The following is a 15,454-nucleotide window of genomic DNA, read 5'->3' as shown; positions in this document are numbered from 1 at the left end:
CAGAACTCTAGTGAATATAGTAATTTGGGAAACAGTTCAACAACTTTTATCATTTCTATAACTGTTCATGCTGATTTATATTTCTTGTCACTAGATACAGTAAAGGGCATTGATTTAAATGCAGATATTTTAATGTGTGAGCAGGAATGAACGGATTTTTTAAGGGGTGACGTGAGGCTGGGATGATAATAATAATTCACAAGAACAAGGCTGAGTCTCTAGATACTGATATAATCCATTGTGGTATTGGATTAAATGTTGGATTAGGACCAGAGAGACCCAGGTTCAAGTCCACTTCCAGCTGTGGAACTCATTGGGTGACTTTGGGCCAGCTATTCTCTCTCAGACCAATCTAGCTCACAGAGTTGCTATGGAGAAAGGAGGTCTCCATTAAACCATTTTGAGCTCTTGGAGCTCATGAGTTAGATTAGTTATAAATCTAACCAATGATCATCACAAGGACATTTACAATAGTTGAAGGATGGAGAGAATGCTGGGAAAGTGTATGAATGGAATAGCAACAAAACCCTATCTCAGAATGCTGTAAGAAAGAGTGACAGAGTTTCCATAGTAAAAAGAAAATAAGATCAAGAGGACTAAGACTACTGAGGTGTTACTCAGAGCTACTGAAACACAACCAGATTGCTGGAAATCTGCTGACCAATTTGTGTTTAAGCAAAGGGAACCAATCCGGAGTAGGTGGGCCTGCGTGAATACAGCATGGACCTTACATAGTGTTTGAGAAAGTTCTAGGAGATAGCAAGGCAGTCATCAGTCTGCAGCTCTGGAACGACTTGTGAGCATATCTTCTCTACCCCATCACCCATTCAGTTTGGGCTGACTACCCCAAAAAGTAGTGATATAAGTATGAAAGATTGGATACATGACTGAACAAATAAGCCACCTTGTCTCTAAGCCAGGGAAGCAGATGCACTAGTCATACTGTCCTCTGAAGAACAGTTGGGTTGTCCTAGGCAACTGTGAGCCAAGAGGCAGTGATTTTTGAAAGAAGTGCATAATTTTACATTTGTAAAATCCCCAAATGATTAAAAAATTGAGAAGTTAATATTTTTATTCAGCTGAAAGTATTAGTGTACATAAAATTTATGTATGCATATCAAAACAATGTTAAAAAGTCACTTAAATAGGAATACCTGAATAGTGTCCCCTCCCTTTTTCTCTCCTTAGGTGTCCTGCTTGCTTTTTCTTTCCCACTGCTCCATTCATCCTTTGGTCTGGAGCCTGATAGAAGGTCCTCAGTATTGGCCTAGTTCCCAGATGATAAGGGAACTCTTCTCCCCTCCCCTCCCCTCCCCTCCCCTCCTCTCCCCCCTCTCTCTCTCGTCTTCTTCCTTTGCTTACTGCTTTGCAAAAACACACTTCATTTGAGTGTTTCATCTTTGACAGTGAATAGGAGACTGAGTCTCCTCTGCAGGTCAGCCATTGCATCTGTGCAGCCGCACATGTGCACAGTTTAGAGGGAACAATGCAAATAAATAGGGAATTAACATTTCAAATTATTTAACTTTACAAGAAACTTTGTTCACATGTGACTCTGGCTGTGTTTCACATGTTTAACAATAAAGGTGTCATAAAGGGTAAATAATCATACAACAGCATTCTTGGGCTTGAATTGCCCAATATCCCACTCTATTGATGCTCTAGTGCAGACTTCATCATGCATATAATAGGATGACCTCTTAGTGTAGGCTGCAAGCTTATGCCACAATATTAATTGAGCTCTTACTATGAATAAGGAAATGTTTATGTTGAACTTGCCATGATTCTGAGAACTAAAAGAGATTTGGAATGAAATTAAACCTAGACCCATTTTCTCACCTCCTTTCAGATTGCAGACATATGCAATTATAGCTGCACTGAGTGCTTTTTAAATAGAAAAGCTGGATAAAAATATTTTAAACTAAATATGTATATATGTTCTGCTCTGTGCCATTCTTCACCCCTTCATATTTTTTTTTCTCCAGAGCTAATGATTGCAATAGTTCAGAGGCATCTCTTTCTGTATATACAAGAAGCAAATATATTGGCTTGATAGAAGGAAAATAACATATTCATTATTATTATTTGGAATGCTGCATAGATGTAATGCTGTTTTTGGTGATAACATCTGTGGACACCGTTTATAAGTAAAAGGCAATAACCATTTTAAATGCGTACCACTTAAAACAACAGATATTTCTCTGATATACACACTATACATGCTACTTTCCATTCCAACTCTGGAGAAAATCCAGAATCCCCAAATCCCAGATCATGGCTTCAACTTCAGTCAACCTAACTTTACTTCACTGAATTGTCCCCTCCTTCCATGGACAATAATATCTCCTAAAGTCTGGCATTTACTTGTCTTCTCACTGTTATTTCTTGTGTGAAGGCTTTTTCAACTCTACAAGCAGTTCTTTAATCCTTCAGAACAGCCCTTTCTCTGAACAGGTCACCAATGGCTTGTCCTCAATTGCCAAGATAATTGGCTTCTTCTCCTTCCCATTGTCTTCATCTGCCTTGATACACTATCACCAGCTATCCACATATAGAAGAGCCAAAACTGAAGGTCCAGCCATTTGTCTAAAGATAATTTCTACCCCCTCCCCTGAATAAATCTCATTAAATCCAGTGGGACATACTCACAGGTAATTGTGCACAGGAATGCAAGATTGGATGAAGTAAATTTTAAATTGAGGATTTCCAAGTTCATGGTGGGTATTCTTAATATTACTCTGTGTTGACTTTTTACTTCTCAATGCCTTTTTGGAACACAGTGTATACAATCTCATCCAAAATAGATGTGTCAAAAATGTTTGCAGTATTACAACCTCTATAAATTAAGCCATGATTTTACAGGAACTAGAATCTGGTTTAAAAAATCCAAACCAAATACAATTTACAATGGTTAAATACATAAAAAACTGAGAGTTTTGTTGCAGACAGTTAATTGGAGTGGAGAAATTTGTGGGCTGCTTGATTCAAAGGAAAAAGGCTGTAATGCCTGATGGGGGATCTACTAGTTAATTTAAATAATGAGTCACCAGGAGACAATCAAATCTAGGTCAGACATATTGCAGATTGAAAATAATGAGTATAAATCCAATGAAGCTATCAAAACAGTGACAGCCCTGAGTGACAGTTCCAACATAATCAGTGAGTAAATGCAGTAAATACACAGACTAAAGAGAGCCAACATGCAGAAGGAAACAAACATGCTTTTCGGGGTAATGTTATATATATAAAAAAAATAAACTTTTTTTCAAGGGCAGTATTGACAACCAAAGATCTTACATACATACATACATACATACATACATACATACATACATACATATTTTACATACCAGCATGTAAAATAATTCAGATAAAACAGACATAGAATCCTAGTTTATGTTTGATAAAAAAGAAGATGGCATCATTTTTGGTTGGTTCTACAGAGTGAGAAAATAAAGAGTCAATAAAGGTCACCCTAATGCAGCATGGTGCCCTTCAGATGCACTGGAACTGTAACTCTCAGAATTCTCAGCCAGCAGTTGGTCATTTTGGCTGGAAATTCAGGGAGCTAGTCCTAACTCATTTAGAAGGCATCACACTGAGGAAGGGTAATCAAATTAAGGCAGAAGTCATCTGGAATCAAGAAAGCAAATGGATGCAATTCTTTCACTTGCTTTTTCTGTGGTTTGACACTGGGATGAATGCCTGCATTGACATATGTCAATCACTTTTGGGAACTGAACTTGTGTTGGGACCAGATGTGCTCTGTGGGATGATTTTGCTCCCATCTGCCCCAACAGGCTGGGTGACATCAGGTGGTAGTTCTCAAGGGAGGAAAGGCCTGCATCCGGACATCATATATTTCCTTATGCAGGAGGGGATATGGAATCACCAGATGTACACCATAAATTATAAGCACGAAATGGAACAACGTATCTACTGTGTACATGCCCCAGTGAAGGAAGACATGCATTAGATGAACTGGCAAAAGCTGCCTGCACCTTCCTAGATCAGGGATCGAGCAGGGCATATCCTAGAGCAATTTTTCTGGCATGCATATCCCTGTGTTGGGGAAGCTATATACTAGAAAAAGGAGCAGGACAGAGCAAGGCAAATGGCAAATGGCCCTTGGATATGCTCCACTGGGTAAGTGAAGTTTTCCAGATCTATTTCTTCCTCACCTCTCACAACAGCTACAAGGACACATTAGCAACACATTACACGTTCTGCTTCTCTCTTTTCAGTCTTAAATACATGCCATTCTTTATGCATTTTTTCCCCTGAGGAAATCTGGAGGTGTGAATTTCGAAGGATAAGTAAATTCAACAGTGAGTCCACATTCAGACTTCATCTATGTGCTATTTGGGAGCTGGGGGTGAAACCCTTCTACCTCAGGTGACTGAAAAACAAAACAAAACAGTAAAATGGTAAACCCCCTAGATATTTTTAAAAAGCTTTCCAAAGCTGTTTAAAAAGTAAGCTCTTTTCCACATGCTGTTCTGGAGTACTAAGATTGACATGTCATTGAAAAGTGCCCATTAACTTTCCCCTCATTGGTTGGTGGTTTTGCTACTTCTGGTTGCTGGGTGGAGGAAGGAGGGAAGTACTCAAATCTGACTGAGCCCTGTCTAGTAAGAACCCATTACTGTTCCACAGTTCCAGTGCTCACTAGCAGAGCTTAGCCTCTTCTGGTCAGGACAAGGGAGAGTTGTGAGTTGCTGGTGATTGCCTAAGTTAACAGAGACAATAGAAACAGGCTGGAAAAGAGGGATATAATGCCACAGAGGTAGGCAGGCGACAGAAAAAGAGGCTGGCATAGAAAAGTAATAGCAGCACCTATTACTTTCCACCTTGCTATTCTTGCAAAGAAAAGAAGTGAACAGCTTCTTTGGGCTCATACTTGGCATCCATTCATTTATAACAGAGAGACTTAAACCTGCTTCACTCACGCAGAATGTACGTGTCTGGCTGGACCAAGGGCACACACTGGACCAATCTGCTTTGACCCCATATTGCCAGTGCTGAAAGTTACATTAGTAGGGCCGGCATTGCCAGGTTCCGTTAGCTCTAGAGAGAGTGGAGTTAAGACTTGTGGCTGGGCACATTAACGCTGAGAGCCCGTTGAATGTTAGCCTTGTATTCCAAAAGAGCTCTGATAGGCTGAGAGTTGACTGAGCTGGTAACTATTATGCTAGCTCTTTCTGTCAATGTCACAGAGTCCATCACACCACTCAGTGCCCCCCTAGGCATACTCAATGTTGGAAGTAAAACTGGAATGTTGTACATTGCCTGTAACAATCCCAGAAGCATCAGAAAAGCCATCAAATCTGCAAAGTGCTTTGCCACATTGCAAAGTGCCTTATGAGGGTTGTGAAGTGCTTCACAGCCACCTGATTAGATTTGCTACCTCAAAACGAGTCCTGTTTCTGTTTATGGATCTGTTTTGATGGGGTAGGTAGATAAATCTTTCTTAAATCAGGACAGTCTTCAAAGTTTTGTATGATCCTAGAACCCATTACGTGGAAAAGGCAAACTGAGAAAGGGAAAGGGAAAAACAAAACAGGAAAAAAAATGGATTTTTTAAAGAAACTGTTGCAATGGGTTAAGATTCCACAGAGCACCAGATACAAATTCAACATTTGCTGGCATGTCTCTAAGCTGCCAGAGCATGATTTTAAAAATAAATATATAAATAAACAACAGCCATGGACTCTTGCATATCAGCAAGAAGTTTATTGTTACATCTTGTGTAGAACCAGTAGTCTTAACAGCATTTCTTCTAGGTATTTTTGCCCTAGGAGCAAAGAAATAATGATGACAGCATGTTCATGGATTTACAACTGATAAAGATAATGTCAAACTGATTTGAAAGGTATTATTCATCATGCTTATGGAATGGAAAATGGCAAGGAGAGGCTTTAGAGCTTTTTCGCCTCTCTTCTGGCATTCAAACCTTGTCGTAGAGCAAATTTTTCTCTCTTTCCCTCTTACACCCAATTGGAAATAAAAACGCTCAGCTTCAAAGGCACTTATAAATGAGCTGCAGACAAGCAGCATGCCACTCTTCTCTGGCTAATAGACTCTTTCCTTTCTGGGATTTTCTTTCAGTTTGGCCTGCAGGACCAGCTGCATTCACCTGCATTTGCCTAGCACCTGTTTCCAAAGGACGGTCTCATTTAAAGAGAGAAGGCCAGGCTGTCAGCTGTTTTTTCAGGATGCAGAGCTTTATCATGCCCTGTTGATTTGCACCTTCTGACAATCTGGCCTGAGGTGCTCTACACTGTGCCCAAAAATAGGCCAGGCACACCTGTTTATCCCAGGAGACAAGATGACTAATTTGTGTAGAGAAAATGTGCAACAGCAGCAAGGTGTTATCTGTTGTCTGTCATTCCACAAACCAGCAGCCATATCATGCTGCAGGCATTCCCTTCATTAGAGTTGGTTCATTTTGGTTGGGTTTAAACTTATTTCAGTTTATGTATGAGCCCCAAATAAAGACTTGGAGTGACCTAAAGTGCAAGAGGTCACATGGCTGAAGTTGTGAGGGGAAGTTGAAAGGTAACCCCTTCCTTTGTCTCTGAAGGCATTGCTTGCTTGGCAGAGCTTGTCCCCTCAGATTCTAGGGGGGGAACCAAACATTTCTCTTATTTATTGTTTCATTCAGAGTTTAAATGCACCAAAGATGGTTGTTTCTCAAGGAGCTCTTTGCCCCTCAGAAGATCCTCTTGTCGACAAATCTTCTCAAAATGCCTGAGAAGAATTGGAGGCAGTGGATGGGCAAGCTTCTACTCCTTGAAGGCTACTATTGGTCTCTCAGGGTAAACCAGATAGGAATCACAACCAGATGAACTAATTCTACTTTATTGTAAAGCTACATTGACAGAATCTTGCAAGTCTGAAAATACAATCTTCACCCCTGTGTCCTTTACAGCCTAAGAAACTAGGGAGGGTCTCTTCTGAGCTTCTTGTCCTGCCCAGTATCCAGCTACGGGATATGCTGTCTCTCATCTGACTGTTCCCTTGGTAGTATCTCTTTGCCCAGTCTCCCAAGGTCTTTCCAACATCCCATTACATCACCCTCCCCTTCAGACTCATCCCCTCCCCCCTCCCTGAGTTCACTGGAGAAACTGATTGTGGGCTGGGAGAATGAAATGCAGCTGTGTCGCTCCCCTCTTCTGCCAGTAACTCCCCAAGATCACACAAGGCACCCTGTAATTCAACTGTGGCTGTAATGGTGATTTCTACCCCTCCTTCAGGAATAATTTGGTCCCCCCGCCATCCTGTGTGCCTGATGTGGAAGGAACTGGGTCATTTCCCATGTCCTCTACTTGGTCTCTTGCTATCCCTGAGGCACCCTCCATCCCATAGAATAACCCCTCCTGTTCATTTTGGTCAGCACCAAACTCCTGCAAGGCCGGTAGTTGTCAAAGATGGGGTTTGTTAGAGTATTGGTCGTGAAAATGGTGCACCATTTGTGGCACGTGCATGTCCATTGCTGCTTCTCATGACCTCTCTGACTGTGGGTAGCCTTTCCAGTGTATCAAGTATTCAACCCGCTTCCCTCTGCATCTAGAATCTAGCACCGCTTCCACCTCGTACTCTTCCTCCCCATTTACCAGTATGGGGGGGGGGGATACCTGTGAATGCAGAGTGCAGGTTGGTGCCTCTTTCACTAGCCAAGACCAATGGAATACAGGGTGAACCTTCATTGATGCTGGCAATTGCAACCAGGATGCTACTGGGTTTATTTGCTTAATCACTGGGATTAAGGACCAATAAATTTTGAGGCTAGTTTCTTAGAGGGTCTTGCAGAAGTCAGAAAGTTTGTAGAAAGCCACACCAAATCCCTTTCTGCAATTCTAATCTGTAAGTTGCCTAGAACAGGGGATACCAACAGAGGAGTGTGCTGCATTGTTGTAAGCAAATTCAGCAAGAAGTATGAGATCAGTCCAGTTCTCTTGCTGGTATGAAATATAGCATCTTAAATATTCCTGTAACAGTTGGTTAACCTTCTCAGATTCTCTGTTGGACTCCAGATGATGTGAGGAAGACAAAAGAACTTTAATATTTAATAAGTACAAAAGGGCCTTCCAAAATTTGGAAGTGAACTGACTCCTTCGTCTGAGATCACATGATTGACCAATTCTCCATATCTAAAGACATGGTCCAAAAGAGCTGAGCTGTTTTCTGGACTGTTGGGAGGCCCTTGCAAGGAATAAAATGAGCCAGTTCGGTACATTAGTCCACTACTACCAGTATCCTTGTATATCCCCACACTTGGGAAAGATCAGTGATAAAATCTAAAGAAACAGTGTCCCAGGGCTGTGACAGGGTCTCTGGCAGCTGCAATAACCTAGCTGGGTTACCAGGGGTTGGTTTTGCTCTACTATTGGACATGACAAGAGGAAACATAATCCTTAATATCTGTATAGACATGAGGCCACCAAAACTCTCTGCAAATTCTATCTTGGATTTTAAATATCTGCCTGTGTCCTGCTGTTTTGTTGTCATGGCACAGCTGTAGTATCTCCTCCCTTAGGGGACAAGGAACATATAAATGTCCATTATGCCACAGCTACCCTCCTTCTGCTGTGAAAGGTGCAAAATTACCTTGCTGTTCTCCTTGGAGGTCATCCATATGGGCTCTGGAGTATGCATTCTGCTGTTTCTGTGCCCTACTCCGATCTAATAGATCAACACTCTGTTTTTCTGCTCCCAGCTTTTCATGTTGGTCTGATTAACAGTGTGACAAAGTTAACAGGTAGCGGGGGGGGGGGGTGACTGGGGCACATCATATTCCAGCTTACGTGAGAGGGTGTCTGTGTTAGGATGTTCTCATGGGAAGAAGACCAAATCGCTTATCTTCAAACAAATTGTTATGGCTACAGAAATCACGCCACCTGTATTGGCCTTTTACTTTGTACGTATACTGCTATGTACTGTCACCTATTGGCATCTTCATGCTAGTTACCTAAGGGGAGGTGCATAGTGTCAATAAATTGTGGGTGATTGTATGCTTCAGGGCTAGTAGGTTTTAGTCATCATGTAATCATTTTATAGGTTATGTAGTTGTAATTAACAACTAAGTAGTGTACCTCTTCTCTGAGAGTTTTTGGCTAAAGACTTTGAACTTGTGTATTGGATAAGTTTTTTTTTAAGTCTTGGATGGCACATAAATGAGAAGAAGGGACTTGTATTTTATGTAGTTTTATTTTCCTCAATAAACAAACATATTGTTTATAACTTCTGGCTGGATTTATTCAGAGAACAAGGCAAAGACCTTGCATTCGTTACATCTCTCTAAGGCTGGTGTGTATTTTTGGCGTGGAATGCACTCACACCTCCACTCTGCCTGACAGTCTGAAGTTTGTTTTGGGAGCCTGGAATGTGGGAGATGTAACAATCAAAATGGGAGAAAAATTGTGCCCATCTCATTTGCTGAGGGGTGACAGACTGAGCATTCTGCAAAACCTCTAAATCCTTATGGTCTGTGCGAACTTGGATAAGGTGGGCTGCTCCTTCCATGCCTGATGTGGAACCATCCCCTTGGCAGCATCTCTTTCCCCAGGTCTTTCCCACATATCACTACTTTTCCTTTTCCACCAGTGTCAGCCCTTTAGGGTAGACCAGACTAAGAAAGCAATGCCATAGAGGTCTAAAACTATTTTGACTGGAACAACTATAGGAACAGAATCTTGCAAGTCTGAATGTACTTGCCTCCTCTCTCACTTTATCTTTCTGTGAGTTAGGGAGGGGCCTGTTTAAAATTTGTTTCTTGAATGGAGTTTGACTGTGCTCATCTGATTATTGCCTTGGTAACATATCTTCCCATTGTCCTTCAAGGCCATTGGACCAGCTTCAGTTGCTGGGATGAGTCCTAGTGCAAAAACAACATACAGACTGAATTTGCATGACAAAGAAAGTGCTAACAGCTGCATTCAACTGGTTAATTGGAAGTTGTGTTATTTTTCAGATGTTTGCTCTTTTTTTTTTTTTTTACTTTGATACTGTCACGTTCAGCCCAAGAAACTTAGCAGGACAATTCAGGAACAGTTCAGTTATTTTATTAGCTTACACCTACTAGACAGAATCTCGCCAGACTAACTCTAACCCCCAACGACCACAACTAAACACTCTGCATTCCTTAGGGTGGTGCCAGTCTCATCCTCTTAGTTTTCTCATGCTCAGGCTGCGGGCTAAGGAGATGCTTGAGATTCCTCCCTGACTCCCAATGACCTTGGACCTCCTCACTCAAGTCTTCCATCACAGATACTGCTTATATACTTTTTTTCTGTTACATTGTGTGCCACAGTTGTACATCCCATAAATAAGTAAACAACTACATATTGCATGCTCAGGTTGGTTAGTATTACCAGGTTTTGTTTTAATATCTGAACGTCGTGTGAATCCAGCCTTGGCAACTTTGCTTTGATATGGTGTGTAAACCCAGAAAGCAGATTCATTCAACAATAAGGTTAAACATATTCAAGGTTTTTTATGGGAGATGGGAGCAGTTGCCGGTAGCGCGGAAGCCACGCACACCTGAAAAAGGCACGAAGCAACGGAAACCCCACCTCCTGTGCTCACCAGCTGGGCTCTGCTCTAGGAAGGAGGCAATGGCAAACCACTTCCGAAAAAACACCTTGCCTTGAAAACTGCAAGGATTCGTCCAAGCAGTCACCGTAGAGTCGGTAACGACTGAGTGCAGATAAAAAAAAGCTAAGGTTAATATAGATTTTTAAAATCACTATATTAGAAGTGCCATATTGAGAAGATGGAATAGCTATAAACCCAGACTGTGCCAGAAAATGCCTTTATGCATCTCAGCACAAGAAGCATTTTATAGGAAAGAAACAGCAAGTAAAGAGAAATGGTTAACCTATTGAGAGTTCTCGAACAAGAGCATGAAGAATATAAGATGAAACCAAGAGAGCAACTGGCTGCAGAGGGATTAAGGTTCAATTATAATCTATAAGAACGAGATGGAAATATTGGATTTACAAATGGAATTGGATGATCATTTTAAAAATTTATGTATCAAAAGAGCTATGTGGATTACTCTCTTAAATTGGAAGATAAGAGATCTACTAGAGTTACTACATGGAAATTACAAATGGAATTGGATAAAAATGACAAGAACTCTGAGAGAAAAGACATGGATCACAGAAGAAAGCAGAATTTAGACTTTATTTAAGGGACTTAAGGATTGCTGGGAGGAAGAAGGGAAAAAAAATACAAATTGGTTTATTTGATTATGGTTAAATAATGAGTTGCTATCTCTGGTGATGCTTAATGATTATCTTGACCAGATAGTTCTTTTTGGAAATGTTTAACTGGGTGTAATGAGTGATTTTGCAATATCTATGTTATTATTTTTGATATATAAATAAGGGGTTACTTTTCTGGTAATGTTTCATAGTCTTTAATTTTTGTAATGTTTAATTGTTAATTGGGATTAGATTTTGATTACTAAAGAGAGGGATTAGGGGGATTTTGATTAAATGGAAAGGAGGACTATATACTTATGTTGTTAGGTATTTCTGTTAATTTTTACTGGACCTTTGCTGATTAATAAGAACAGTTGAAGATTTAGAGATGAATTTATAGAAAATGGGCTGAGGTATGGAATGAAGATGTATTTGGTTGTATTTTAAGAGACAGTGATAAATTGTTAATTTTGAATATACTTGTTGGGGATGAAGGGTGAAGTTTCTTGTTTTTATTCCTTCTGTCTTTTTTTTTTTTTTTTTTTTGGAAGGGAGGATTTTTTTCTGCACTTCTTTAATATTTTTTCTTTTCTTTTTTAATGTATTTTTGTATTAAGTTATTATATTAATGTTACCTGTTTAATGTAATTCTTAACAAAAGTATTGGGGAAAAAAGACAGAACTTTTGTTTTTTTGTCCATTTTGGGACCAATGGACAGACAATTAGAAAAGAGACATGGAAGATTATTTTTATATATTATCACCACTGTGAGACTACTATATGCACAAAAATAGAAAGACTCTGAAATACCCGCAATGGAAGAATGGTTGGTGAAGATGACAGAACTGGCAGAGATGGCAAAATTAACTTGTTTGCTTAGAGCAGTGTTGTCCAAACTTGACCACTTTAAGATGAGTGGACTTCAACTCCCAGAATTCCTCAGCTAGCCATGCTGGCTGGGGAATTCTGGGAGTTGAAGTCCACTCATCTTAAAGTGCCAAGTTTGGACAACACTGGCTTAGAGAAAGATCAACAACTACATTTATTAGTGACTGGAAACCACTTATGGACTTTTTGCAGAAAAATGAAAAAAAATGAACTGGTGATTTATGGATTTGATGATTATCAAGGGTAGATTATGGAAATAAAGAAATTATGATGCAACCTTAGAGAGAGAGGGTAAAATATACTTATAACTGATGTTAAGAAGATTGGAAGCCATTTCTTTATTACTTTTTCCCTTTTCCTTTCTTTTCTATTTTTTTCATTATTTCTTTTTCACTTTCTTATTAATTTTCCCTATTCATCTTTTCTTCAATTCAAAATCGATATTGTTTTTATTCTGTTGAAAACTTCTTTAATAAAAACCAATATTTAATTAATAAAAATTATTTAAAAAATAGGGTGAAACATTTTGTGTGAATACAGGTGAAATAATGTAAAAGAAATGGGGCTGGGAAAAATGAAAAGTTATTTAAAAGTAAAGAATTTTTTTTTGAAAAAATATTCTAGTGCATTACAATCATAGGATAAACAGCATATTCTTGCCAAAAGCTGAGAGAAAACTAAATCACCATACGTTGGTGGTGCAAAGTTTGAAGAAGGGGTTTCATGTTACAGTATCTTTAACACTGCTATACTATTGGCTACATCTAAATCTATAACAAACTATAGCTGTATCTATATCATCTATGGCAGTTAGGTGGCAGCACCCAACCAACCTTGGGTGATCTCAAAAAGTTAAGCAGAGTCAAGTTAAGATAGTTAGTCCTTGGATGGGAGACCACTAGGAAATCACAAGATTGTAAACTAGATTGAGAAATCTAAAACCATCTCAGACTATTTATATCTATCTAGACCTGTTGCCAGAGGACTGAAGCACTGTTAAAACAAGCAAAATGACTTTGTTTTTCAGAGATGGCATTTCTTCCCCCTTTGAAATTTGACTGGGGAAAGATAGATGCCGGCTGATTTTTATTTGATGGCAGTGTTCACCCAGCTGCAAAGTCCACCAGGAGCTGAAGTTGGGCCAAATTGTTCTGCATTCCTATAAGAGACAGCTTTCTTGTAAGAAAAAATATCAATGGCAGATAGCTGTAGATGTTTTGTCTCTGGATTTACAATAATATATATACTTTTTTCCCACCATAAGACCCAGAATTCTTCTTAGTGAAATAGTGTGGAATTCTTTACACAATTCCCTTTTTGAAATTTGGGTTTCAAGGACAAACACATTTGACTAGTTCACCTGCTAGTCTGGGGACATAATAATTTTCTGCAGTTTAGGTAGATGTTACTGTACAGATGATTGAAACCGCAATGGTGGAAGTAATTCTCTTCCCAGTCAGATCAAGCCAGAGCACTCATTCAAAAGTAATAAGCACAATGTTTTACTTAATCAGGCCTCTTTGGAATAAAACTTGGGAAAAAAATATTTTTGGCAGCTGATGTGATTACTTGTGGGTGTCATCATTCTAAAGCCCAGCTGACAACCTTAGATGGAAAAGTGTCTTTTAGTGAATATTACCAATGAGTTGCTTTTACACTTTTTTTTTTTTTACCTCTATTCTCGGCAAGTTTAAACTGTACAGATAATTGCCTAATATGCAGTTCATATAATTTCAAAGTGAAATATAGGCTCCATCAACTTATTTTAAGTGTTTTAGCAATTAAAGCTGCTTTTTTATCATCTGCATTTCAAGTTGCTTCGCAGAAGCAGGAGATGGGTCCATTGTAGGGGAGAGAGATTTACCTGGAAACTTTCCTGTGGAATCCATTGTTTAAATGCACAGGTGAATAAAGCAATTTGCAAGCTTAAAAGATAAAAATGCATTTGTTGAAGAAGTGGATAAAATCTACAAAATGGGAAGAAAGTATAGAGGCTCTTAAGGGTTTCTAAAATCTTGTGTCATTTGAATCTATTAGTAACAGACTGAATAGTATAGATCTTTGAAAAAAAGCCTTTTTAGGTTTCAGTTTGCGAGCCCCTAATTTGGAGTACTAATTTCTTTTCATTTAGAAATCTGTGGTTTAATATTGTCTCACATGGTTTGCGCAAAGTAATGCTACACGAGTTTCAAGACTCGTGGTCCTATAGATTGTGGCATGCAAACAGACTCCCCTCATTTAACTTCATTCAGACTAAGGCAGCAGTGCTATAGAATACATTCTCTAAATTGAGTGTGGTCCTTGTTGATTGCACAACTCTTCTGTTTCAGGCGTGGTGCGGATCAGGAACACCGTGGCAGTGATTGACTAACATGAAAACCATCTGATTAAAACTACCTTTTCTTATTCTTTAGTGGCTTTTGGTGAATGTTTATAGGCTTGATATTGTTACCACTACTACTAATTGTACTTGTTAGTATTATTATCAATTATTGTGTATTCATTTTTAAGACGATACTGGAAACCATCTTAGATACTGTACTTTGTGAAGTAGGTCATGCATGCATGTGATGCTAAAGGTAGGATTTCTTTATTTTTCCCCCTTTTTATTAAATCAAAATAACATGATAATTAAAAAAAAAACAGAATGAGAAATAAACCAAGGACAAGGAGCTGTGCTTCTTGTGGAGCACAATGGTTTTCTGTTTTAAGATATTGTACTCTAAAATTATTGTTACAAAAATAAAAGACTTGGAAGCATTGCTTGGACTGTTTCTTTCTTAGACCCTTGGTTTCTGCTCGATGTCTTTACGAATGAGCTGTCTGTTAGAACATGAAGGCCATTTAAGCCTGTAGATGTTTTCTGTCTAGCAGCAAGGGAACAGTAGCAGAAAAACTGACTATAATTGTAAGTGACAGGCATGATTGCAAAATCAGCTTGTTCCACTTGACTTACATAGTATGTCATGGTGGGCATGTTAGAGAAAACCATGTCTTTATCATTGGTTGTCCAGATCTGAAGTTGTATTAAAAATAAAAAAGACTTAAACACTTGCCTTTTACCAACATAGATAATTAAATATATTAAAAAAATCTTATTTCTCCGAACTTTAACATAATTAGGCTTGTCTGTTCATTAGGATTTTGAACAAACTACAGGTAATATATAGCAGAAGAATCAAAGGCCTTTCACTCTTAGAAAACCAACTTCAATAGTTGTAATGTACCAACAGAAAAATGGGCTGCAGTCCTAGCATCCTGGATAGCAAATCCCCTTAAAATTTCTGAGAAAAAAACTATAGCACAAAAACTATTTGTGTCTTAGTACATATATACTGAGCAAGTCAAAGAGATATTT

At 39.0% G+C, this 15,454-nt stretch overlaps 1 long non-coding RNA gene across 2 annotated transcripts in view; it reads left to right on the top strand.

Moving 5' to 3' along the window:
- LOC148215073 (uncharacterized) overlaps nt 1-14,844 on the top strand; it is a 180,770-nt gene extending 165,926 nt beyond the window's left edge. For both annotated transcript variants that reach the window (XR_015797229.1, XR_015797227.1), the window contains one exon: nt 14,427-14,844. This is a non-coding gene — a long non-coding RNA (uncharacterized LOC148215073). The remainder of the gene's footprint in view (nt 1-14,426) is intronic.
- The last annotated feature ends 610 nt before the right edge of the window (nt 14,845-15,454 follow it).

Source organism: Python bivittatus, unplaced genomic scaffold (genome assembly GCF_059951505.1).
Source record: "Python bivittatus isolate LINGU-HERP-01145 unplaced genomic scaffold, Pbiv_v1 ctg000480_np1212, whole genome shotgun sequence".
Taxonomy (NCBI): domain Eukaryota; kingdom Metazoa; phylum Chordata; class Lepidosauria; order Squamata; family Pythonidae; genus Python; species Python bivittatus.
This window is presented reverse-complemented; position numbering and strand designations above follow the sequence as displayed.